Here is a 25,642-nt window from a genome sequence, read left to right as displayed (position 1 = left end):
CCCCCTCCCAGCCACGGGGGGAGGGAAAGGGGAAAATAGTGTTCACCACCTCCTTCCTGTAAGTGGCTGCCCCACACCATGGGGAGTAGAGAGTGAGGGTGGGGACAGGCAGCCCAGATGTGCCTACATTTAAGGTGCAATATAGGCACAGTACAGTACAGTATTTGCTGGTTTGTTTTGTTGGTGGTCGGGTTTTTTGGTCTCCGCTGCTGCCTGATTGCTTACTTCCAGTTCCCCATGGTGTCCAGTTGACCAGTCAGTCCGTAACTCTGGTGTTCGTATCTTTGAGGTTCTATTGCATAATTATTCTTATGACACAGAAAAAGGAAGAGAAGTACCTACTCCATTCGAGGCCAAAGGTGGTTGAGAAGGAACTGAGGGCAATTCACCTGCACAGTACTAGATAACCTCGAGGCAAACCATGTGGGAGGGAGGGCACATGAGCAGGCCAAATGGATGCCGCTACCTAAAATTTCCAATTAGAGGAGCAGGGGCACAGATGCACCTACAGTGGAGCACCCATCGGGACATTACACGAAGAACAAGAACTTAGCAGAAAAAAGGACCCAGCCCTTCTGTCCACATGAGAAAACAGTACCATTTTATTTGGGAGAGAAGAGAGCCCCCTTTCTTCTCAGCTCCTGCATTTTCTTTTCCTTTCTCCACTCTGCTCTCAGTGATATGAACTGCAGACAAAGTCTCTGAGAGCTCAAGACTACGTCAAGCTGGCTCCACCCCAGCCTCAGGCCTCCCTCCCTCCTAAAGGCTCAGCTCTACCTTGGAGAGACAACTCAGTCCCATCCACAGCTTTCAGGCTTGTCTCTGCACATATGACAGTGAAACACTAGCAGAAAGTTTGAATTTCTCTAAAATCTCTGAAAAGTTGATTTTACCATTCTACATAGAAAAAGGGCAACTTCACATGAAAGCTGAGAGGCCCATAAAGATTATATAGCCTTATACATCACCACTAATAATAGAGACTCTGGAAATGGAACTTAAGTTTGACAAATCTGTTGTTTCATGAACCAAAATATAATCTTACTCCCCCACAACTGTATTCACTCTGCAACACTAAATGGAACAAACAGCCATGATTTATTTTAGTCGGTAAATATAAAACTGATTATTTATTTGTAGTTACAGTCACACGCAGAGGACCCATTGTGTAAATTACTGTAAAAACACAAAGTAATAGACAGTTGTGCCCTAAACATCTTCTCAGGCAGTTTAAGCTAAACCCACAGAGGACTTCAAATACCACAAGAGAGATACTAAATATTGCTGTATTCAATGAGGAGCTAGTGCAAAGAGGGAGATACATTGCATGGTCTGCTGCATTCTGTCCCAACTGGCACGTTTGCAGGGCTGTTGGCTTCATTTTTAAGTAGGAGTTACAAAACCATAATCTTTAGTAACATTTACCAGATTGGGTATCCTTATTAGCCTTTCCTTTGGTTAGTAAATATATATATTGTACAGTCTTGAAAGAACTACTGTAATCTTGCATATTTATTGTTTGACTTGCCCCTAAGTTCAAGGAGTTAGATTGCCCAATGCTCCAACCAAAATCAGACCAGACAAAGGCAAATCTAGAGTGCTCAATTTGAAAGCGCTTTGCAAACAGTTAAAGCCTCTAGCACATCTCTCTGCTTCTCAGCTGCAGACTTGAAGCCCACACAATCAGAGCACTCAACTAGGAAATTGGGGAATGCCCTTACTCCACGCAACGGCAGCAAGGTTGGAGTTTTGTTACACAATGTACACAACCCTTCCATCTTGTAAGCATGAGCCATGACAAATCAGCAGAAAAAGGCCAAACAGCTAAGACAGTCACACCCCAGGGCTAAAGTTTTGACCTGCTAAGGAACCATAATAGTGCAGATAATAAACAAACAATTAACCCTTACCCAATCAGAAAAAAGTAAAATACCTAACTAGGGAAAAAACAAACTGATTAAGAAACAGGCAATAAAACTGTCAAGACACACATTTAACTGTGGTAAGGCAGCCCTCTTTCTCTTCTTGCTATGCATTTCAGAAAAGGGTCTCCCATCTCTTGGGGACCTTCCTATGGACCCTAACAATGCCACCACTGATTTTGTTGCTTTCTTCCCTGTGTAGGCAGTTCAGAGCCCACCTACAGGATTACTCCCATACAACCCCTTTTGCCTTTATTTCTAAGCAAATTTACTGAACCCAAGCCACTGCCTCTTCCGCCCTTAGACAAACTGCCGCCGGACAGTGGCCTCCTTCTCTATTCTGTAGAGATATGGGCTTGAATTCTCAACTTCCTGGTACAACAGGTGGTTTCTTGAATTCTCAGTTGTGTTTCTCCTGGGTTCTCATCCCTTAGGTTTCCATCCCATCCTTTAGCCCAGTGATCCCAATAAGCCCTCTGCCCTCCAGATCAGACTTCTTGATGCTTTTCAAACAAATCAACCTGCCTATTCCTTCTCAAAAATGGGACTAGGTGTTCTCCTCCCGGTATGTCCACATCCAAAACTGGACAGGTGAGTTATATCCTATCCTATACCTGCACTGCCCAGCCAAGTTGATCCTAAGGAAGAAATTCTGTATCAAAACTTCCAGATCCATCTTCCAGTACTTTCAGCAGGGCATCTTTCCTGAAGAATGCTTACCCTCATCACAATACTTGCATTTTACACTGGAAAGTTCTCATTTTTATTCTGAAACCCCCACCGCCCTGCCCCTTGACCTGTCTTTTACCTAAAAGCTTTTACCTAAAACTGGGAGCCAAAATTGGGTTACTGCTCCGCAGCCATCCTCTTCTGAATCTGGTTCTTGGACATCACAGAACTAGCAATATATAAAACCTTGATTTCTGCCCCTTTCTCCTAGGATCCAGGGCCAAACACCCACACAAATCTGCTCAACCTAAGAGGCTGGAAATTGAGTCAAGTTTCTTCATAGCAGAGAATCTTCTCCTATGAGGTTGAATGTTTCCTGCTTAAGCATACAGATAACAGAGTTTGCTCTCATTTTCTTTATAGTAGCACCAATCTAGCTCCTTTGCACAAGACACTGAAAGTACATGTGGTAAGAGACAGTTCCTACTTCGATGAGTTCACAGACTAACACACAAGACAGACAAAAGGCAGGAAGTAATATCCCCATATTATAGATGGAAACTGAGAGACACAGTAAACGACTTGCTCAGGGTCATACAGAAAATCTAAACACAGATTCAGAAATTTAGTCCAAGTCTTGTAGGTCCCATTCCAGTGCCTTAACCTTATACTTAGTGAGGCGGGTTTTTCTCCCCCACAACAGAAGATTTCATTAGACAGCGGTAGTGACCATAAAGGAATGATACAGGAAAATATTTCGTAAATCACCCTTTGCCCAAAATTGAATGATTTATATTTAATTGCTGCTCTCTTCTAGAGATCTTTTCTAGCACAAGAATAATTTTTTTCACTCAAGTTGTCAATTACTCAATTTCAACATTATACTTCTCTTACTCATATCACTTACAAGACAATCTTACATCCAGATCTGTAGCTACTACTGAGGACATGTACTATACTAGTACAAAGAAAACTTTGAATATGTTACTGTTGTTACCCATTGTTGAAAAAAGTTTATATATATACATATAAAGATTCTTCTGCCCTGTGTCTTCAGGTGCAACTGCAACTGTTCTCCTCAGTAACAGACTGTTTGTAAAAGTCGTACTTCTTGAATAAAAAAATAAAACTGAAAACTAGACTAAAAATCCTCTTTACGCAAAGCAGTAATAAGTTTAGAAAAAAGGAATATTGAATCTATATTTAATACTAATCTTATGGTAAAGTACTAGAATACTCACTTTTGCCATCTGTAAAATAGGATAATATTACTGACCTCTTTGTAAAGCACTCTGAGATCTATGAAAGAAAAGCAAAAAAGAAAAGGTGGTGTTATTCAAGCAAGAACATAGGGGGGCATGGATCAGCATCTCCCCATCAGTACCCAGCATGCACCGGGGAAGCTAATGATCCAACCAGCAGACCAAATTCGGTGATTAATCCTGATTATGCACAACATGCCTCAGGTGGTACAAGCTCTAAGAAGCAGCAAGAACATACATTACAATCCTTGGTTCTAAATCGGGTTTCATTTTACTGTCAGTATCAAGATGTACTGGGTTAGATTCTTACATCATTTACAGTAACACTGAAGTTAGTCTGGATTTACACAAGTGTAACTAAGATCAGAATATGGCCTACTGAATTTTCTTCCCTAACACAACAATGTATATGTTGGGCCGGAGTCTCAATAGGTGCAAATGGACATCACGCCACAGGCTTCCCCAACTGACAACCCAGCCTGTTATTGACCTGCATTATTTGAGGAGGAAGAACACACAGTAAATCTTCCCAACACCATATTTTTTTTTCTTTATTGAAAGTCTGAGTAATTTAAAAATCTATCAGCATAGCAAAACAAACGGTACCCTAATTATGTTAAATTTGTGTGCCATGAACTGCAGATTACATCTAATGGTTCATCAGCTCTCTTGTTGTATGTTAATTTATTTCAGATCCACTTCTCAGAAGAGTTCCCATAATTTAGGTTATTTCCTAAATTTGTATCTTTACTACAACCTGGCTCCTGGGTACATTTACATTGCCTCATTTTGGCTTAGGAGAAGGTGAGGAAAAAAAACAGTTACCTTCTCGTAACTGTTCTTCGAAATGTGCTGCTCATGTCCATTCCAGTTAGGTGTGTGCACACTGCATGCACAGTCATTGAAAGGTTTTTCCCCTAGCAGCACCCGTTGGGTCAGCTGTGGAGCCCCCTGGAGTTGCACCTTCATGACGGTGAAGATAGGACCCTGCCAACTCACTGCCTTTTCAGTTTCTTCTTGCCGGCTACTCCGACAGAGGGGAAGGCAGGTGTGTCTTGGAATGGACATGAGAAACACATCTCGAAGAGCAACAGTTACGAGAAGGTGAGTAACCATTTTTTCTTCTTCGAGTGCTTGTTCATGTCCACTCCCATCAGGTGACTCCCAAGCCCTAACTAGGAGGTGGGGTCGGAGTTTATGGAATTACAGATTGAAGCACCACTCTGCTGAATACCACATCGTCCCTGGCATGCTGGGTAATAGCATAGTGAGAGGTGAAAGAGAGAACCATTCTGCAAATCTTCTGAATCAGTACCTGGACCAGGAACGCTACCAAGGAGGCCTGCACTCTTGTGGAATATGCAGTTAGTACAGGGGCTGGTACTTTTGCCAGATCATAGCATGCTCGGATACAGGACGTGAGCCATGATGAAATTCTCTGTGACAACACCAGGAAGCCTTTCATTCTATCTGCAACTGCCACAAACAACTGGTTCGACTTACAGAACGGCTTCATGCATTCAATGTAAAAGACCAGTGCTCGTCAAACATCCAAGGAGTGTAGTCTTTGTTCCCAACTATCTGCGTGAGGCTTAGGGTAAAAAACCAGTAGAAAAATGTCCTAATTGGCATGGAATTGGGAGACAACCTTTGGAAGGAAGGTCAGATGAGGCCTAAGTTGCACCTTGTCCTTATAAAAAAACATATAAGGAGGGATGGGGCCCTAAGCTCAGTCACTCTCTTTGCTGATGTTATGGAGACCAGAAATGACACCTTCCATGATAGGTAGAGCAATGAACAAGTCACTAGGGGCTTGAAGGGCAGGGGGGAGGGCATTCGTCTGGACAGGACCAGATTACGGTCCCGAATTGGGATTGGTTGTCTAACCTGCGGGTATAGTCTGTCAAGACCCTTCAGAAAACGACTGCCCATGAGGTTGGCAAAGACTGAACGGCCAGCCGCTCATGGATGAAATGCCAAAATGGCCACCAGGTGGACCTTGAGAGATGATACCAAGAGGCCCTACTGTTTCAAATGTAGTAGGTAGTCTAAAATGAAAAGTATAGGTGCCAGCATCAGGAGAGCGTGAACTTGAGAACACCAGGTTGAGAATCTTTTCCACTTGGCTAGGTAGGTGGCCTTGGTGGAAGGTTTCCTACTGCCAGGTAGGACCTCCCTAACAGCCTCAGAGCACATTAGCTCTGTCGGGATTAACCAAGAAACTTGTAAGCGGTGAGGTGAAGAGACTTGAGGCTGCGATGATGAAGGCGGCTGCGGTCTGGGAAGCAGGGGCAATGAGATTGGGGTGTCCACCAATAGCTCCAGGAGCATGGCATTCCAGTGCTGGTGAGGCCAGGCTGGTGCTATCAGAATGACCACAGCCCTTTCCCAGCAGATCTTGAGCAGAACCTTGTGGATGAGTGGAAACGTCAGGAAGGGAGGAGGAACGCATCCACAAGGGAGCCCAGACTATCATTCTGGAAGGAACAGAACTGTAGGCATTTTCTGTTGCTCTTTGTGGCGAACAAGTTGATTCGGGGAACGCCCCAACTTTGAAAAATATTGTTCACCAAGTCCAGGCAAATAGACTACTCGTGATTGTGAAAGGATCTGCTGAGATAGTCCGCCAACTCGTTCTGAGAACCTGGGAGATAGGATGCTTCCAGGTGAATTGAGTGGGCTATGCAGAAGTCCCATAGCTTGAGGGCTTCCCGACACAGGGGGGAGGAATGAGCTCTACCCTGCTTGTTTATATAAAACATTGCAGTTGTGTTGTCTGTCATCACCTCTGCGCATTTCCCTTAGAAGTGGGCCTGGAAGGTCTGGCATGCCAGGCAGACCACTCTCAGCTCCTTGACATTGATGTGGAGTGAGAGTTCATCTTGGGAACAGAAACCTCGAGTCTGAAGGTCTCCCAGGTGAGCACCCCACCCCAATGCTTATGCATCTGTCACTAGAGACAGGGAGGGCTGGGGCTTGGCAAAGGGGACTCCCGCGCGTACCTTCTGTGGGTTGAGCCACCAGTGGAAAGATTCAAGAACTGACACTGGGATGGTGACCATCTTGTCCAAACTATCACACCCTGGCCAATAGGCTGATGTCAGCCAGGCCTGGAGAGGTCTGAGCCTCAGCCTTGCATGCTGTACCACATACGTACACGCTGCCATGTGACCAAGGAGTTTCAAGCAATTCCTCGCTGTGGTGGTGGGGTACTGCTTGAATCTTTGTATGTTGTCTGTCATTTTGACCCGAGTCTCACACTGCTCCAATAAACTCTATCCTCTGCACAGGGGATAGGGTTGATTTGTGCTCATTGAGAAGGAGACCCAGCCTGCCTAAGGTAGATCTTACCAAATTGACATGGAGTTCCACTTGATCGGCCCCTGAGCAGCCAGTTGCCGAGGTACAGAAATACCTGCACCTGCCTTCATTGCAGGAAGGCAGCTACGACTGCAATGCATTTGGTAAACACTTGAGGGGCCATTGACAGACCAAAAGAGCACTGCAAATTGGTAATGGTTGTAGTCGACCACAAACCTGAGAAAACGTCTGTGGGCTGGAATTAGAGAGATGTGGAAGTACGCATCCTTGAGGTCGAGGATGGGTATCAGTCTACCAGATCCAGAGGTGGAATGATTACATTTAGAGAGACCACGTGGAAGCTCAACTTCTTCATGAATCTGATGAGACCTTCCAGACAGAGGATGGGTCTGAGAGCCCCTTTGGCTTTGGGGATTAGGGGAGGGGAACTGGGAGAGAAGAGGTGGGCAGGAGGCGGAGCGGGGGCAAGAACAGGTGGGGTGGGGCCTGGCGGGAAGGGGTGGACTGGGGACAGAGCCTGGGGTTGAGCACCCCCCAGCACTTTGGAAAGTCGGCGCCTGTGCCTGATGCGCTCTACTATTGATAGGGGGTGGCCCAGAGGATGAAGACCCCGCTACCGCTTCGTCCAGTGAGGACAACAAAGTAGCCAGAGGCGATACCGGGCCCTCTTGGCCTCCGGCTCCCTCGATTCGTCCTGCTCGGTGCTGTGCTTCTTGGCGCTGACTGCGGCCTCGGTGCCAGTCGTGGACCCAGGACCTGGACAAGGCTCCGTGCCATTCACCTAAGCTGTTTCGGAGCCCTGAGGGGTGGGATGGTCCCTGGCTGGCAGGGGCACACGTCCTTCCGATACCTCAAACTGGGAACCTTTAGAGTGCGTGCCCTGGACCAATGGTAGGCCCATGGGGGTCCAGAATGGTCATGGTGCAGGCCCCTGCCACTGCACCTGCCACGGCACCATCCTCGCATCCTGCCTGTGTCTGCGCCGCGAATAGCAGGACTCCATCTCTAAGTCTGATGACTGGGACATAGAGCTCTAAGACTAGGGTAACCAGATATCCTGATTTCATAGGGACAGTCCCGATATTTGGGGCCTTTTCTTATACAGAGGCTTATTACCTCCAACCCCCATCCCGATTTTTCACACTTGCTATCTAGTCACCCTAGCGAAGACCACAGCGGTGCCGAGTGGGACGGTGCCAGAGAACACTGCCATGGGGTGTGGTGCTGCGAGGACAGTGTTGGGGAACGATGCCGCAGGGATTGGTGCCATGGGGACAGCGAGCAGCGCCTCATCATTGCGGTCTTGCCTCTGGACGGTGCTGCGCATTGCAGCGCTAGAGGTTTATCCTGGCTGACGGGACTGTGGAGCCATCATGGCAATCAAGTCCCTGGCCACTTCAAATGTGTCTGGGGTGGAAGGCAGCTCCAGCTTCTCCCCTGGCACTCTCAAGCAGGGGAGTCCAACGGCACTGGACTCGACAGACCCCCTTGCAAGTCCAAAAGGTGCCGGCTCCTGCAAGACTGGCGCTGAGTGCCCATGCATGGGATGCACCCTGGTGGCACTGTCCAACCTGGCTGCTCTAGATGTTGGTGAACGCCCTCTGTCCACCTTCTTGTGCCACTTATGTGGCACCAGAGAATGCGAGCAGTGCTGTGCTGTCTACGCATGCTTCAGCGCCAGGGAGTGTTCGTGCTGAGGATCTCTATGGCCGGAGTCCTTCAAAGAAGCATAGAATATCAGGGTTGGAAGGGACCTCAGGAGGTCATCTAGTCCAACCCCCTGCTCGAAGCAGGACCAATCCCCAATTAAATCATCCCAGCCAGGGCTTTGTCAGCCTGACCTTAAAAACTTCTAAGGAAGGAGATTCCACCACCTCCCTAGGTAATGCATTCCAGTGCTTCACCACCCTCCTAGTGAAAAGGTTTTTCCTAATATCCAACCTAAACGTCCCCCACTGCAACTTGAGACCATTACTCCTTGTTCTGTCATCTGGTACCACCGAGAACAGCTGAGCTCCACCCTCTTTGGAACCCCCTTTCAGGTAGTTGAAAGCAGCTATCAAATCCCCCCTCATTCTTCTCTTCTGCAGACTAAACAATCCCAGTTCCCTCAGCCTCTCCTCATAAGTCATGTGTTCCAGTCCCCTAATCATTTTTATTGCCCTCCGCTGGAATGGAGGCCGGAGCACTCTGCACAGAGGTGCTTGGTGCTGGCTCCTGCCAGCCTGGAGCCATCTGGGGATGGAGGGCTGCTTCCATCAGGATCTGCTTCAGCCTGAAGTCCCATTCTTTTTTTGTCCATGGGTGGAACCCTTTACAGGTCTTGAACCAATCTGTTTGATGCACCTCCCCCAGGCACTTGAGGCAAGAGTTGTGGGGGTTGCCCATTGGCATGGGCTTGTGGCAGGTTCCACAGGGTTTAAACCCTTGGAATTGAGGCATGCCCTGAACCCCAAGAGGGGAGACAAACTGGGGTGGGGGAAGGCCTCCCACACCTAGCTAACTAAGTAACTTACACTAACTAAACTATTTACAGAAAGCTCAATTACAATCACTAGGGGAAGCATTTGCTAAGGCAAGCGACCACAGTTCCAACAACTGTCACTGGTGGTAAGAAGGAACTGAAGAGACGGCAGGTCAGCAGGGTCCTATATTCACCGCCATGAAGGTGTCACTCTAGGGGGCTCCACAGCTGACCCGATGAGGGCTGCTAGGGGTAAAACCTTCCAACGACTGTGCACACACACCTAATTGGAATCGACATGAACAAGCACTCGAAGAAGAATAAGAACAGGCCCTATGTACAGTTTTCACAAGATCAAGAGATCTGTAATAAGATACATAAGATTTACTGCTTGAGATGTCACTTTATACAAAGACTAACTTAACTTTACTTTAAATATTAAGTACATAACATAAATTAAGCTCTATTTGTTTTGCTTAACAGTATACATCAAGTTTCTAAATTCCAATGAAAGTACTTGTACAACATTTTCTTATCTCCAGTTTCCAGTTAGACAAAAGTTTTATTGTTGCTTATGCCATTACATAAGGTAAATTAAGCTTTTATCACAGTTACCATTATAAGCCTTATTGTTCACATTTTCTCAAATATTCAAATAAATTCTTTTGGGGCTGAAATTTGGAAGGGTGCCTCTGGGGCCAAAGCCGAATGTGTAGAACTTCCGTGATATCAAATAGAATAGGAGGTGCTAGAACAGTGGTTCTCAACTCTGGTCCACCGCTTGTTCAGGGAAAGCCCCTGGCGGGTCGGGCAGGTTTGTTTACCTGCCACTTCTGCAGGTTCGGCCGATGGCAGCTCCCACTGGCCGCGGTTTGCTGTTCCAGGCCAATGGGGGATGCGGGAAGTGGCGTGGGCCGAGGGATGTGCTGGCCGCCCTTCCTGCAGCCCCCATTGGCCTGGAGTGGCGAACCGTGGCCAGTGGAAGCAGCGATCGACCAAACCTGTGGACAGAGCAGGTAAACAAACCAGGCCGGTGCACCAGGGACTTTCTCTGAACAAGTGGTGGACCAGAGTTGAGAAACACTGTGCTGGAGCTACGGTTCAGCTACGGTTCCACAGTATTTCAGCAGGTATTGTTTGAAAAATATGAATTTGTTTTACTTAAGCTTAACACAGTATTTGGAGTGCAGACTTGAAACATAGATAAGTGGAGAACCCTGACCCCACAGTAGTGCCATTCATTGAGCTTAGGCGCAACTCAAGAATGGGGGGAATAGTTGGGGAGCAGGCTGGAAAGACAGCTATGCTTGACAGCCGAAGTATCACCTGGCTTGTGAGAGGTCCTCAAGCTTCTCAGAGATCACTAGCTAAAGCATGTCACCTAAAAAGAATGACAAATACCTCAGGACAGAAGGATTTAAACACTCAGCCAGCTCTTCGTGTTATAGCATTAATGAGGTTTATATAGTCCTATATCATCCAGTTTACTTCTCTCTTTCCTGGATTGGAAATTACACACACACAGCATAAATAAGGCCTGTGGGTTGGTATGCAGAAGAGCAGGGAATGACAAAACACACAAATAATCAGGATGGGGTCAAATATTGATATCGATATTGATAAAGTCCTGACTACATAATCCTCTTAAATGCATGTCAAACAATCCCTCCTATTAGACCTGTCTCCCCTTCTCTATCTGTTTTCCTAGATCTCTTCCCATCCTCTCTCATTACTTCCCCTTATCTATTTGTATTACAGTAGCATCTCAAGGTCCCAACTGAGACAAGACAATGGCTGGGATGAGAAAAGAACCACAGACTGGTAAAGTAACTTGTGTAAATTCACACAGCAGGTCAGTGACTGAGCTAGAAGTAGAATCCAGGTCCCCCAGATCCCAGTCCAGTGTCCAATCCATTAAACCACTCTCATTTTTCCCCTAGTTCACTACCCAGATTTCATCGCGCCCTTACATAGCTGGCAACACATGGAAGTTTGCCAGGGCAGTTATCTTAATAAGGGACTGACTTGGGTCCCTTGACTGTTCTATGTGCATTCTGGCAGTTTCTGAATTACTTTCTTTTTAGGTGAGAAAAACCACCCAGAACTCACCTTGCTGACTACTGTTTTCAGGTAGAGTTTAGGTCCTTTCACTTATAAAGCCCTAAATGGCTTGGAATCTACCTAACACAGACTGCCTCTCTCCATTGCTGCAACACTGTTAGCATGGGTGTTCAAGCTCCTACAGTTAGGAGAGAGGTGCTGGCAGGCCATTCTCTTTGGGACCTGAACATTGGAATTCATTCCACATTCTCCTTTGTCCAAAACAGTCCAAATCCACTGACTTTGGGGAAACATTCTATGACAGGTTGTGGGTTATGTCTGTCACAAACTGAATTCCATTTTGTTTGGTGAATGCCATTTTCAATTATACCCTTCACCTTGAACTGTAACCTCCATCTTGGGTTAAGACATCCAGGTGGTGTCGAAAGCCAGTCAAATCTTGACAGGGTCTATTCTGGATGTTGTGTGCTCAGGGTAGGGGATGGGACACTTGACAAGTACCAACAATGAGATAGCTAACAAGGACCAGCAACAACGAATGACTCTTTTCTACTGGAACACTGGGTGTTCTCCTAGCAGTGCCATTGCCTTTGAATGGCTCAACGACCAATGCAATTCCTTGGGACAATGGACTCTACACAGAAGCTGAAGGAGGCGCACCTGGAGCACACCCCAACCCTAGCCAAAGCACATAAACAATAACTGGGGATGGAACACAGAATGCCAACTCCGCAGAGAGCACAGATGCTAAATTGATGCCCCAACTTAAGGAAGGAGGGTATTAAAGCCCATCGCTTCACCTTTGATAAGAGGCTTGAGAAGGCTTTTCACTCAAATCAGAATTTCTTTGCAGATTAGCTCCCTCTTCTAATCCCATTACTGGTAGAAAAAACCACAGGGGCCTATAGCCAAATGGAAGGTACAGACTGTGGGGATTATGAGCAATATAGAGTTTATTCATAGATTTTAAGGCCAAAATGGGCCACTGAAGTCATCTAGTCTAACTTCCTGCATAACATAGGCTGTAGGACATCCCTGAATTAATTCCTGTTTGAACTAGAGCATATCTTTTAGAAAAAAAATCCAATCTTGATTTTGAAACTGCAAGTGATGAAGATTCCACCACAACCCTAGGTAATTAATTCCAGTGGTTAATTCCCCTCACTGTTAAAAATGTGTACGTTATTTCCAGTCTGAATTTGCCCTGCTTCTACTTCCCACCATTGGATCTTGTTATACCTTTGTCCACTAGACCAGTGATTTCAACCTGTGGTCCACGGATCTCTGAGGGCCTGCAGACTATGTCTAAGGGGCCCATGGAAGGTTGTTGTTACCATAGAACAGTCATTTTGAACCTATGAGCTGTGGAACCCTGGGGTCCTCAGACAATGCCTAAGATTTTCAAAGGGATTTACACTTTCATTTGAAATGTTTCAGAGTAACAGCCGTGTTAGTCTGTATTTGCAAAAAGAAAAGGAGTACTTGTGGCACCTTAGAGACTAACCAATTTATTACAGCATAAGCTTTCGTGAGCTACAGCTCACTTCCTCAGATGCATATCGTGGAAACTGCAGCAGACTTTATATATACACAGAGAATATGAACCAATACCTCCTCCCACCCCACTGTCCTGCTGGTAATAGCTTATCTAAAGTGATCATCAGGTGGGCCATTTCCAGCACAAATCCAGGTTTTCTCACCCTCCACCCCCCCACACAAATTTACTCTCCTGCTGGTGATAGCCCATCCAAAGTGACAACTCTTTACACAATGTGCATGACAATCAAGTTGGGCTATTTCCTGCACAAATCCAGGTTTTCTCACATCCCCCCCACCCCCATACACACACAAACTCACTCTCCTGCTGGTAATAGCTCATCCAAACTGACCACTCCAAGTTAAACCAGAACATCTGGGGGAGGGGGGTAGGAAAAAACAAGAGGAAACAGGCTACCTTGCATAATGACTTAGCCACTCCAAGTCTCTATTTAAGCCTAAATTAATAGTATCCAATTTGCAAATGAATTCCAATTCAGCAGTTTCTCGCTGGAGTCTGGATTTGAAGTTTTTTTGTTTTAAGATAGCGACCTTCATGTCTGTGATTGCGTGACCAGAGAGATTGAAGTGTTCTCCGACTGGTTTATGAATGTTATAATTCTTGACATCTGATTTGTGTCCATTTATTCTTTTACGTAGAGAAATGTGTTAGGGGTTCACAAATGAAGAAACGTTGAAAACCACTGTGCTAGGCTAAAGACAGTCATCACATTTCTGGCACTTATGTAGATACATCTAGACTATAATCAAGTCACACCTTAATCTTCTCTTTGATAAGATAAGTAAATTGAGCTCCTGGAATCTCTCACTATCGGACATTTTTTTCTTTTCTTTGATCTTTCTTGTGGCTATTCTCTGGATGTTCTCCAATTTTTGAACATCCTTCTTGAATTGAGAACACCATACTTAACACAGTATTCCAGTAGTGGTCAGACCAGTGCAAAACAGAGATAATAAATCCTCCTTACTCCTACTCAATATTCCCTGAAAATGGAGCTGATCTGCAGAGAAAACCTGATTCAAGTCACAAGCCTTCTCAAATGCAGTGAGATATCAATGTCTATCTCCCCTTCTACCCCACATATACATCCAAAGTGACAGGCCCCTGTCTGGCTTACTAGGGGAAGGGATATACTTCTTTAGGGTGGGAAGTGGGATAGAGAGACACGGACACTGCTGCAGAAGCAGAGAGGATCAGCATGGTGATGCTGTCTCATCCCCCAGGGACCGGAAGGGAACGGAGCTGATAAAGGACAAGGCCAGTAGGAGAAGTCCCCTTTTCCCCAAACCAGGCAGAGCAGCACTCACCCTCCCACCCTTGGGAATGGCAAAATACCAGATTTGGTCAGGATCCACTGTGGGCATTCTACAAGCTGCTCCTTTCTCAGGGAGGCTGAGAGGGAATTTTCCCCTCACAATCAGATTGGCCAAGGGGGACTTGGGGTGGTTTTGGCCTTTCCCGCAGCGGGTTGAGGGGGGTGGGGGGGCTTTGTTAGGGCGAGTAGGGAATAGGAGTTAGGCTATGATATCACAACTCATTGTGTAATTGTCGGGTGGATGTCCTGTGCAGGTACTCCAGAGGGAGGGGATACAGTAATCAGACAAATGGTTTGGAAAAGGATTTAAATGAGGTATATGTTAAAGGACCAGAACAAGGGGGTTTAGGGCGCCTATGACTGGCACAGCAGGGAGCAGACCACCGCCTCCTTTATAAGCCACCTCAACCTTCATTCAAGGGAGTGGAGAGATGGTAAGGTCCCAGCAGCAGGTTGGCTGGGGGTGGGGGAGCTGACAGAAGCCTCCAGGTCAATTTTGAAATGATGGAGTTACCTGTACTGTACACTTTTATCTGCCGAGTAGTCCCAGACATCTAATAATAAAGGTGCAGCCTAACTAAACTATACCCAACCTGTCCTGTCTTTCTTCCAGTATAGCCAGATAAATCCCACCAGCCTTTTTAGCCACATCATCATTCTGCGAGCTCATGTTCAGCTGATTATCAAATATGAGTCTCATGCTTTTTCATACTCACTGATTTCCAGGATATAATCCCCCATCCTGTAAGTATGGTCTACATTTTGTTTGGTTATATATTACCTTACATTTGGCCAAACTGAAATGCATATTGCACCCAGTTTACCAAGCGACCCAAATCACTATCAGTGACTTGTTCTCTTCATTGCTGACCACTCCCCAATTTGTGTCATCTGCAAACTATCAAAAACAATTTCATGTTTTCCTCCATATATTGACAAAAATATTGAATGGCGTAGGGCCAAGAACCGGGCCCTGTAGGACCTCATTACAAACATTCCACTCAGTGATGTTTCCCCATTTACAATTACACTGTCAGACGTATCAGTTAACCAGTTTTCAATCAATTTAATATGTGCCAATATAAAATGGCCTTGCCCCTTAAATTTTAACTGACTCCAGAGGCTTAAAGAAAGAGGGGCTTTTTGAGGGGGGAGAGGTTCAGAAGAATAAGAGGATGATTTATATCTAGATTAGGGAAGAAATGGTTGAGAATTTGAAAGTGGAAGGCAGCTTGGGTGAAAGTGATCATGAAATGGTAAAGTTCATGATTCTAAGGAATGGTAGGAGAGAAAACAGAACAATAAAGATAATGGATTTCAAAAAGACAGACTTTAGCAAATTCAGGGAGTTGGTAGGTAAGATCTCTTGGGAAACAAGTCTAAGGGGAAAAACAGTTCAAGAGAGTGGGAAGTTTTTCAAAGAGACATTATTAAGAGCACAAGAGCAAACTATCCCAATGTGTGGGAGACCACCCTGGCTTAAACAGAAAATCTTCAATGATCTGAAACTCAAAAGAGAGTCCTATAGAAAGCGGAAACCAGGTCAAATTACAAAGGATGAATATAAACAAATAACACAAGTATGTAGGGACAAAATTAGAAAGGTCAAGGCACAAAACGATATTAAACTAGCTAGAGACATAAAAAGTAAAAAAAAAAAACATTCTACAAAAACACTAGAAGCAAGAAGAAGACCAACAACAAGGTAGGCCCATTACTAAATGGGGGAGAGGGGAGAGAAATAACAGAAAATGTGAAAATGGCAGAAGCGTTAAATTACTTTTTATTTCAGTTTTCACCAGAAAGGTTAGCAGCAATTGGACGTCTAACAAAGTGAATGCCAGTGAAAATGAGGTAGGATCGGAGGCTAAAATAGGGAAAGAACAAGTTAAAAATTACTTAGACAAGTTAGATGTTTTCAAGTCACCAGGGCCTGATGAAATACATCAAGGAGCTGACTGAGGAGATATCTGAGTCATTAGCGATAATCTTTGAAAACTCATTGAAGACAGGAGAGATATAGTGCCCATCTATAAAGAGGGAAATAAGGATAACCTGGGGAATTACAAACCAGTCAACCTAATTTCAGTACCGGGAAAGATAATGGAGGAAATAATTAACCAATCAATTTGCGAACACCTTGAAAATAATAGGAAGATAAGTAACAGTCAGCATGGATTTGTCAAGAACAAATCAAGTCAAACCAACCTAGTAGCTTTCTTTGACATGTTAACAAGCTTTGGGGAGGGGGAGAGGGGGAGATATCTTGACTTTAGTAAGGCTTTTGATACGGTCTTGCATGACCTCCTCATAAACAAACTAGGGAAATACAACGTAGATGGCGCTACTATAGGATGGGTGCATAACTGGTTGGAAAACCGTTCCCCAAGAGTAGTTATCAGTAGTTCACAGTCAAGCTGGAAGAGCATATTGAGTGGGGTCCTGCAGAGATCAGTTCTGGTTCCAGTTCTGTTCAATATCTTCACCAATGATCGAGACAATGGCTTAGACAGTATACATATAAAATTTGCAGATGATACCAAGCTGGGAGAGGTTGCAAGTGCTTTGGAGGATAGGATTAAAATTCAAAATGATCCGGACAAACTGGAGAAATGGTCTGAAATAAATACAATGAAATTCAGTAAGGACAAATACAAAGTACTCCACTTAGGAAGGAACAATCAGTTGTACACATACAAAATGGAAAATGACTGCTTAGGAAGGAGTACTGCAGCAAGGGACCTGGGGGTCATAGTGGATCACAAGCTAAATATGAATCAATAGTGTAAGATTGTTTCAAAAAAAGCGAACATCATTCTGGGATGTATTAGCAGGAGTGCTGTAAGCAAGACACGAGAAGTAGTTCTTCCACTCTACTCCGTGCTGATTGTGTCCAGTTCTGGGCACCACATTTCAGGAAAGATGTGGACAAACTGGAGAAAGTCCAGAGAAGAACAACAAAAATGATGAAAGGTCTAGAAAACATGACCTATGAGAGAAAATTGAAAAAATTGGGTTTGTTTAGTTTGGAGAAGAGAAGGCTGAGAGGGGACATGATAGCAGTTTCCAAGTACATAAAAGGTTGTTAAAAGGAGGATGAAGATAAATTGTTCTTATTAACCTCTGAGGATAGGACAAGAAGCAATGGGCTTAAATTGCAGCAAGGGCAGTTTAGGTTGGACATTAGGAAACACTTCCTATAAAGGTGCGTAAACCCTGGAATAAACTGCTCAGGGAGATTGTAGAATCTCAATCACTGGTGGTTTTAAGAGCAGATTAGACAAACATCTGTCAGGGATGATCTAGATAATACTTAGTCCTGCCATGAGTGCAGGGGACTGGACTAGGTGACTTCTTGAGATCCCTTCCAGTTCTACAATTCTATATGGAGATGGAAACTCAGTTGTGGACTACCGCCACAAATGGGGCAAAAGTAGAAAGTCCCCACCTTAGATAGGTTGTATGAAATGGTTGTGTTGTAAGAGTTTTATCATCTGTGTTCCCATGACTTTAAAATGTGGGCAGTTGACCACAAGCTGCCTGGCAGACAAGTATGGGGACAGTAGGTCAGGTTCTGGGAGGAAGCCCAAGAGAAAAGTGGTCAAGTATGGGACCCAGGAGGGGGACATGCAGATGCATCCCAGCAATGAAAAGTGATTAATCCCAAGATGGAAGCAGCTACTAGTCCAAGCTAGCCCCCTCAGAGAAATCCCAGAGATCTGAGGTGTTTTAACCATCAAGGAACAAAGAACAAGTGAGCTAACTGCTAAGGAACCACATATTAGGCTGCTGACAGTGCGCCACAATGGACTAACCTATTAGCAATCCAGACTACACCTCGAATTTATGGAGTTAACTGTGTGCCTTAGTCAGCTCATCTGGGGCATACAGCAAACATGGTGCTGAGTTCACACCTCAGACACTCTAATGGGAACAAACACCAGATCCCCAGTGGGGGCAAAATGTGAAAGTTAATGGGGAGACATTCTAGGAATGGAGAGACACAGGCACTGCTCATACCCTCGTCAAGCCCCATGTGGTGAAATCAAATGAGGTTCTGGAAGGCAGCCAGATATAGATAAGAGTTCCAAGGGTAAAGTTATTTGCCTTGCCTTTTGTCATGATCCCTGTCAAGAGCCAGGAAGGCTTGAGAATGATGGTTGGGGAAACATTAAAGGATATTCCATTTAATATTTTATTGGGGAATGACATTGCAAGTCTGAGTCAGGGTCCAGTCCTGCTACTGGAGCAAGCTCAGGCAATTCTGTTCACGCACAGCAGCTGAAGAGTGTAAGAATACAAATGAATTAGCTGGGAAAAGTAGGTTGGAGATGCCTTCCCTCTTCCAATGACAAGGAGGTGACCTTAGGACACTGCCCAGGTGTGTGTGAGAATACAAATGGACCCGTATTGGGAGGGGAAGCAGGGAGAAAATCTGCCCACTCCCCTACAGGTTGAGAGCGCCAAACTGGCTTAAGTGCAAACACACAGAGGCAAGAGTCAGTGGCTAGGGAGGCAAATCCACTGCCTCCCCCTACTGTGGAAACTGGAGTACTGCCCCAGGGGACCCTAACTCTCGACCTTTGCAGAGGTGGGACAGAAAGAGGAAACAACCCCTTGGGTAGGGAACAACAGATTGTTCCTGGGGAGGAAAATCGCTGTGATACATTGCAAAACCCATCTCTTTTCTCAGTGTTCTCGCAAGGGAAGGGTGTGTTGAAGGCTGGTATTTGTACACAGAGGGGGTCCCTCTTTTCTTTCTTGTTCTGAGCAGGCTGATGAATTGATTCTTTTTTGTATTAAATCTGAGTATATGGCAAAGGCAGCCAGAGCCCTTAAGAGGTACTTGTTTATGTTTTACATAAATTTAAATAAAATAAATGAAAACCGGATTTTAAAAAGTTACCCCTTTCTGATGTTCTAACTTCCCATTAGACCTCTGTCCTCCATGGTGATGAGTGTGCCGTGGAAGCACTAGGTAACAAAAGAGAAGATGAGGAGGAGGACAAGGAATTGAAGACAAATGAGATGGAGAGGGACCCCCTTCATTGGTGAGTGGGCCGTTAAAAGAGATTGGATGGTCATAAAGAGGGTATTTGATTATGAAAAGATCAGAGAAGGTTCAGTGCTCACTGAGTGGGAAAACAGATCTAGGGCTGAAGATCAAACAGGAAAATGAATGCAGGGAGCTAGAACACTGGATAGAATCTAATCCTCAGTAACTTCAATTTTCACAGTGAAGGTGAAAGTAGAGAGAATGAAGGAAAGATAAATATTGAAATCAGTGGGAAGATTAGAGGTATGAAATTACTGGATGTTTCCTACAGTCACATGGAATGATTTAATTTTGGGGCAGGTTGGGTTCAAATTTTGTATCTGATAATTCTCTAGACTGATAAACACTTATTTTCTCAACTAAGCTACGGAACCACTAGATCAAAAAAGAGAATTAGGTGCAATGTCAAGATAGAATTGGAAACTTATGTAGCAAAAGGATATCACTTCACGTTTGATTGAGCTCATATGTAATATAACTCCACAGATCAATAAAAATGATAGTCTAAGTTTCACTCTCACTTGCATGTTCAGCCACTACTATCTTGCTTTTACTCATTCCCACCCAAGTTAAATCAACTATGATAATGGTAACACCGTCAAAGGGACCATTTTATTCCAAGACTAAGTGATTGAGCCAAGTGTTCCACCCCTTTTGCACAACAGAATAAAGGAAAATGGTTTCATATGTTTTATTACAGTACACCAGCACCAACCTTCCTGCTATTCTAAATAGTCAGCCAGCTCACTTAACTCCAGGTCTATGCGGGCTTACTACAGTAAGTTAGTACAATTGCTAAACATTGTAATAGGCCAAATAAGATTTGCACAGTAAAACAAATTCTCATGTCACTAACCCAGAATGCCTGAACTGTACAGTAAAACCACTGATTTAGTACTGTAAACGATAGACTACAGAGCATGTTTTGTTAAAATCCTGAAATACAGAAATGCAATCCAACAGCACCCTCTAATGTTACAGACTACATACACAACTGTATTTCTCTTGTAATGTTCCAGTGAGTGAAAAAAGCTCTAAAATTTTATTTTTTCCCAAAAAATGTCTTAAACTTATTTCTACAGTAATATGTTCAAAAAAACCTTAATCTGAAAAGAGTGCTTCTAGCTAAATTGGGTCTTAAAGGGAAGGTAAAAATATATATTATTAAAAAAGACAATTAACACAATCACATTGCATAAAATTAACACCACTGACAGGATTCCACTTTAAAAACTATGTTAAAGCATTAAAATTACAAAATTAAGCACACAAAAGTCAGGAAATGCTAAAGTTAAGGTTGCACACAAATCTTTGCATATTACAACACAGCCTTTAATTACATAATAACTTAATATTTCTGAAAAACTTCTGCCAAATTCTTGATCCCCAATATACTGCCAGATGAAAAAAACAGAGATGTAGGGCTTGGTACCAAGAAAACAACATTTTGAAAGTGAAAAGGATGACATACCATTTCAGCCAGAAAACCAGAATATTCTGGATCTTTGGGTGAATACTGTTAGCATTTTATTGTACTTTGGGAAAAAATATAAACTAGCTACAACCAAGTATTGCTGTGTAAAAAAGGGTAGTTTATGTATTTCAGTTGAATTAATATCTAAGGCCCTACTTGAATCACAGGACAATTGTCAAATAATTGCGGCTGAGTTGTGGGCCAGACATGGAAAACTGCAGAAAAATAATGGTCCTTATTATGTGCAATAATTTGGAAAAGCTGACAGTGGGGACTCCCGCTGTTGGCCGCCCGGAACTGATAGCTGGGACACCTGCTGTCAAAATTGCAATCGAAGCCTAATATTGCGAGATTCACAATTTCTACAATATCACAAATTGAATAGGACCTTATTAATATCTATTTAAGTGGTTTTGAAGATTAGAGGCTTGCTATTAAAAGAACAGCAAAAAGGACAGAATGGGGGAAGGAGGTTAATTGAAAGAGTATTTTGTCTATTCTTCCATACCTGAAGAACTGCTAAAGGGATTTTTCTCACACACTAATGAAAATATTCACCTTCAGTGTAGTGGGGCAGTTACCGCAGTTACTACTTGGGGAAAGGGAGGCTGACTGGGGAAGCGGCCACAGCTGGGGCCACACCCAATCAGGCCACAGCTGGCCCTGATGTAAGGGCTAAGGGAGGAGCTGGGTCAGTCTCACTCCAGCCTTGGAGTGGGAAGGACCTGGCTGCCTGGGAGCACAAGGTATCGGAAGCAGAGCAGTGCTGGGGAAGGGCAAGAGGAGCTGGGGAGCTCCAGCCTGTCAACTCCCCCGGCTGAGGCCCTGTTAAAGGCCTAAGGAGGTACTGAGGCAGCAGAGGAGCAGCCCGGGGATAGGCAGAGGCAGCTGGTCCAACCCCCTTGCTAGTGATGAGTGGCCATTAAGGACTGCAGTCTGCCCTAGAGAAAGGGGGCTAGATGATGACTGGCAGTAGCCACTGAGGCAAGGTGGGCATAGACAGTGGGGGGTGCCTCTGGAAGGGGAGACCCAGAGTGTAGGGGTACTGCTGGGGGCAGAACCCCAAAGTAAAGGGCACTAAGGTCCGGGAGGGACACGGGGGCCTGAGGCAGGAGAGACACTAGCCAACAGGAGGCGCTCTGAGCCTGCAAAGAGCTAATTCCCGGACAACCAGCAGGAGGCACCGCACAGATGAGTGTTTGATCTGCTACATTCAGCCACAGACCTTGCTTAGAAAATTTCAGTCTGAAAGGTGAATGTTTTTTAAACAACAAAAAAATATTCAAACAAGTCACTAGAATACTAACTGGCTTAAAACATTACTACAGTGAGTACAATTAGCAGCCACTATAGTACGCTAACAGGTTTTATTTTTATGAGGAAAAGGTTGCAGGATGGGACCGCTAGTTCATAAATAAAACAAAAACCATTCATTATGTCACAAGTTTACCACTAAATCTTCCAAAATAATTTACACTAACCATACTGATGCTAATTGCTACAATATACCAAACTAGATACAAATACTGTATCAAATCTTTCAAACCTGACTTACACAAGAAGTCCTTGCTCTCACAAGTAATTTCATTATAGTCAGTGTGTGAGTAAGAGTTATTTATGTGATAAATACTGATTTGCAGAATCAGGACTAAGTGAACTAGTAAACTTTTAAAATGCAGTTTCACTTGATAGAGATCAGATATTTCAGGATATCATGTTTTTTATTTTCAGTCCTGATTCAGGATTTTATTGTACTGAAACATTTGGTTTTGGTTTTATAAATTTAAAAGTTGTACCTTTTAATTCTTGAATGAATTTATAAACAAGCGTTTTAAATGTTTGATTTTTTAACACTTTTTTTAAAACTGAAGAATTCATTGTGTACACACATTTTCTTCCATAAAAAACTTGAATATATATCAATTAGAAACCACACAATCTCTCAGTAATAATTTTGTAAACATAAGTATTTTTTTCTTAATTAAAGGCCATTAAATTGGCTCATTTACTGCTTACCTCTTCAACTCTTAGAAGCACGTGCTGGTCCTGCAACCTACAAAACAAAAAACAACCACACTTAGATTCATCCAAGAAAAAACACATTCCATTTAGTAAGTGGCAATTTTTTGTCCATAAAGGGACAAAGCTGCTTTGGTGGTGATTCGGCCTATAATCACTGATTACAGTTCATGTGGCAAAACATACAATTATTAGCAGGAGATTATCTTCCCTGTTTGCTCTATTCAGGCTGCACAAAGGGAATGGATACCTGCCACAAGCCGCCAGCTAAGGCGTCCGCACAGCAGACACAGAACTACCAGAGCCAACTACTACGCAGCCCTCAGGCACAGGGAGGGGACCAGGAAAGCACCAGCAGGGGAACAATTCGCTCTGGAAATCCCCAGATGGTGGAGAACCTCTTGGGAATTCCTATCAGCTGGCACAGTTTAGAGCAGCCCCTGAGGTTGCTGTAACCTGCAGCCAGGGCTGGGCAGAGCACAGATCCATTCATGCTCTCCTGTATCTAACATAAGGGTGCAGAAAAGAATCACGCCTACTATGGCGCACAACCGCAAGCTGTATTTAAAATACCCTAAAGATACCCTTGAGAAACGAAGCCGGCAGGGCTGTCATCTATGCAGAATAAAAAACTAGTTGGATCGTAATACTTGCATCTGTGCCTAAAAATATTTTTTCTGTTTATATTGACAAATTCCAAAATGGCTGTGGGTATCACCAAGCTGGAGTTGGTCCTGCTGTGAGCAGGGGGTTGGACTACATTACCTCCTGAGGTCTCTTCCAACCCTAATCTTCTATAATTCTATAAGTCATAGAAACTATTTCCACAGTAATATTTGTGGTTAAACAGCTGTGCAATCAAGAATTCAGAAACGATGTATTGCTGCAGAAGTATAATTTGAACATAAACAGACACCACCTCTACAGTATTTGGATAAAGGTTTTTCTACTAAGCAAGTTTGATTTCTTTTCTCATTCAGAAACTAGAATATTTCAAATGTTAGTTTTGTTCCATGAGAGGGAGATGCTGCACTACATAAGATCACTTAAAATAAATTAAAGTCAAGAGCCATTTTTTAAAATATTGCATTAACTCACGGCTTGTCTCTATGAGGACACTCAGGAAAATTAATCTGAATTAATGAAAGATGTGAATTTAAAGTGGATTAGTGAAACCACATAAAAATCCTGAGTGGATACTCTTACTCAGAATTCAAGTGGCCTTAATTTGGTTTAGAATCATAGAATCATAGAATATCAGGGTTGGAAGGGACCCCTGAAGGTCATCTAGTCCAACCCCCTGCTCGAAGCAGGACCAATTCCCTGTTAAATCATCCCAGCCAGGGCTTTGTCAAGCCTGACCTTAAAAACCTCTAAGGAAGGAGATTCTACCACCTCCCTAGGTAACGCATTCCAGTGTTTCACCACCCTCTTAGTGAAAAAGTTTTTCCTAATATCCAATCTAAACCTCCCCCACTGCAACTTGAGACCATTACTCCTCGTTCTGTCATCTGCTACCATTGAGAACAGTCTAGAGCCATCCTCTTTGGAACCCCCTTTCAGGTAGTTGAAAGCAGCTATCAAATCCCCCCTCATTCTTCTCTTCTGCAGGCTAAACAATCCCAGCTCCCTCAGCCTCTCCTCATAACTCATGTGTTCCAGTCCCCTAATCATTTTTGTTGCCCTTCACTGGACTCTCTCCAATTTATCCACATCCTTCTTGTAGTGTGGGGCCCAAAACTGGACACAGTACTCCAGATGAGGCCTCACCAATGTCGAATAGAGGGGAACGATCACGTCCCTCGATCTGCTCGCTATGCCCCTACTTATATATCCCAAAATGCCATTGGCCTTCTTGGCAACAAGGGCACACTGCTGACTCATATCCAGCTTCTCGTCCACTGTCACTCCTAGGTCCTTTTCCGCAGAACTGCTGCCTAGCCATTCGGTCCCTAGTCTGTAGCAGTGCATTGGATTCTTCCATCCTAAGTGCAGGACCCTGTACTTATCCTTATTGAACCTCATCAGATTTCTTTTGGCCCAATCCTCCAATTTGTCTAGGTCTTTCTGTATCCTATCCCTCCCCTCCAGCGTATCTACCACTCCTCCCAGTTTAGTATCATCCGCAAATTTGCTGAGAGTGCAATCCACACCATCCTCCAGATCATTTATGAAGATATTGAACAAAACCGGCCCCAGGACTGACCCCTGGGGCACTCCACTTGACACCGGCTGCCAACTAGACTTGGAGCCATTGATCACTTCAGTCCATTAAACTAAACCAAATTAAGGGCATTTTAATTCCAAATAAGAGTATCCACACTGCGGTTTAATGTGGTTTAACTAATCCACTTTAAAAATTAATCCGGGTTAATTTTCCTGAGTGTTCCCAGGTAGACAAACCCACAGTCTGGTTAATTCACATCAGATTTTTTTTAAAACACTTCATGATGTTCAGAATCATTGGAAGACATAAGCACAGTTGAAGTGACAGAATATCTTAAGGATATTGCCTAGAGGA

The 25,642-nt window shown here is 44.1% G+C and overlaps 1 protein-coding gene across 7 annotated transcripts in view; it reads right to left on the bottom strand.

Annotated features, from left to right (window-relative positions):
- The window catches only part of ADARB1 (adenosine deaminase RNA specific B1), a 223,260-nt gene that overhangs the window by 124,560 nt on the left and 73,058 nt on the right, over positions 1-25,642 (bottom strand). For 3 of the 7 annotated variants that reach the window (XM_084643474.1, XM_084643477.1, XM_084643476.1), the window contains exons 2-3: positions 23,119-23,155; positions 3,868-3,890 (exon numbers count right to left, since the gene is read on the bottom strand). The gene's annotated coding sequence lies outside the window, so the exon portion shown is untranslated. Of the gene's footprint in view, positions 1-3,832; positions 3,848-3,867; positions 3,891-23,118; positions 23,156-25,642 lie in introns of those variants that run through there. The other 4 variants (XM_084643480.1, XM_084643478.1, XM_084643475.1 and 1 more) reach the window with 3 other exon arrangements.

This window comes from Lepidochelys olivacea (genome assembly GCF_965140295.1).
Source record: "Lepidochelys olivacea isolate rLepOli2 genome assembly, chromosome: 11".
Taxonomy (NCBI): Eukaryota; Metazoa; Chordata; order Testudines; family Cheloniidae; genus Lepidochelys; species Lepidochelys olivacea.
The sequence above is the reverse complement of the archived record's forward strand: the minus strand, read 5'-3'. Positions and strand labels throughout refer to the sequence as shown.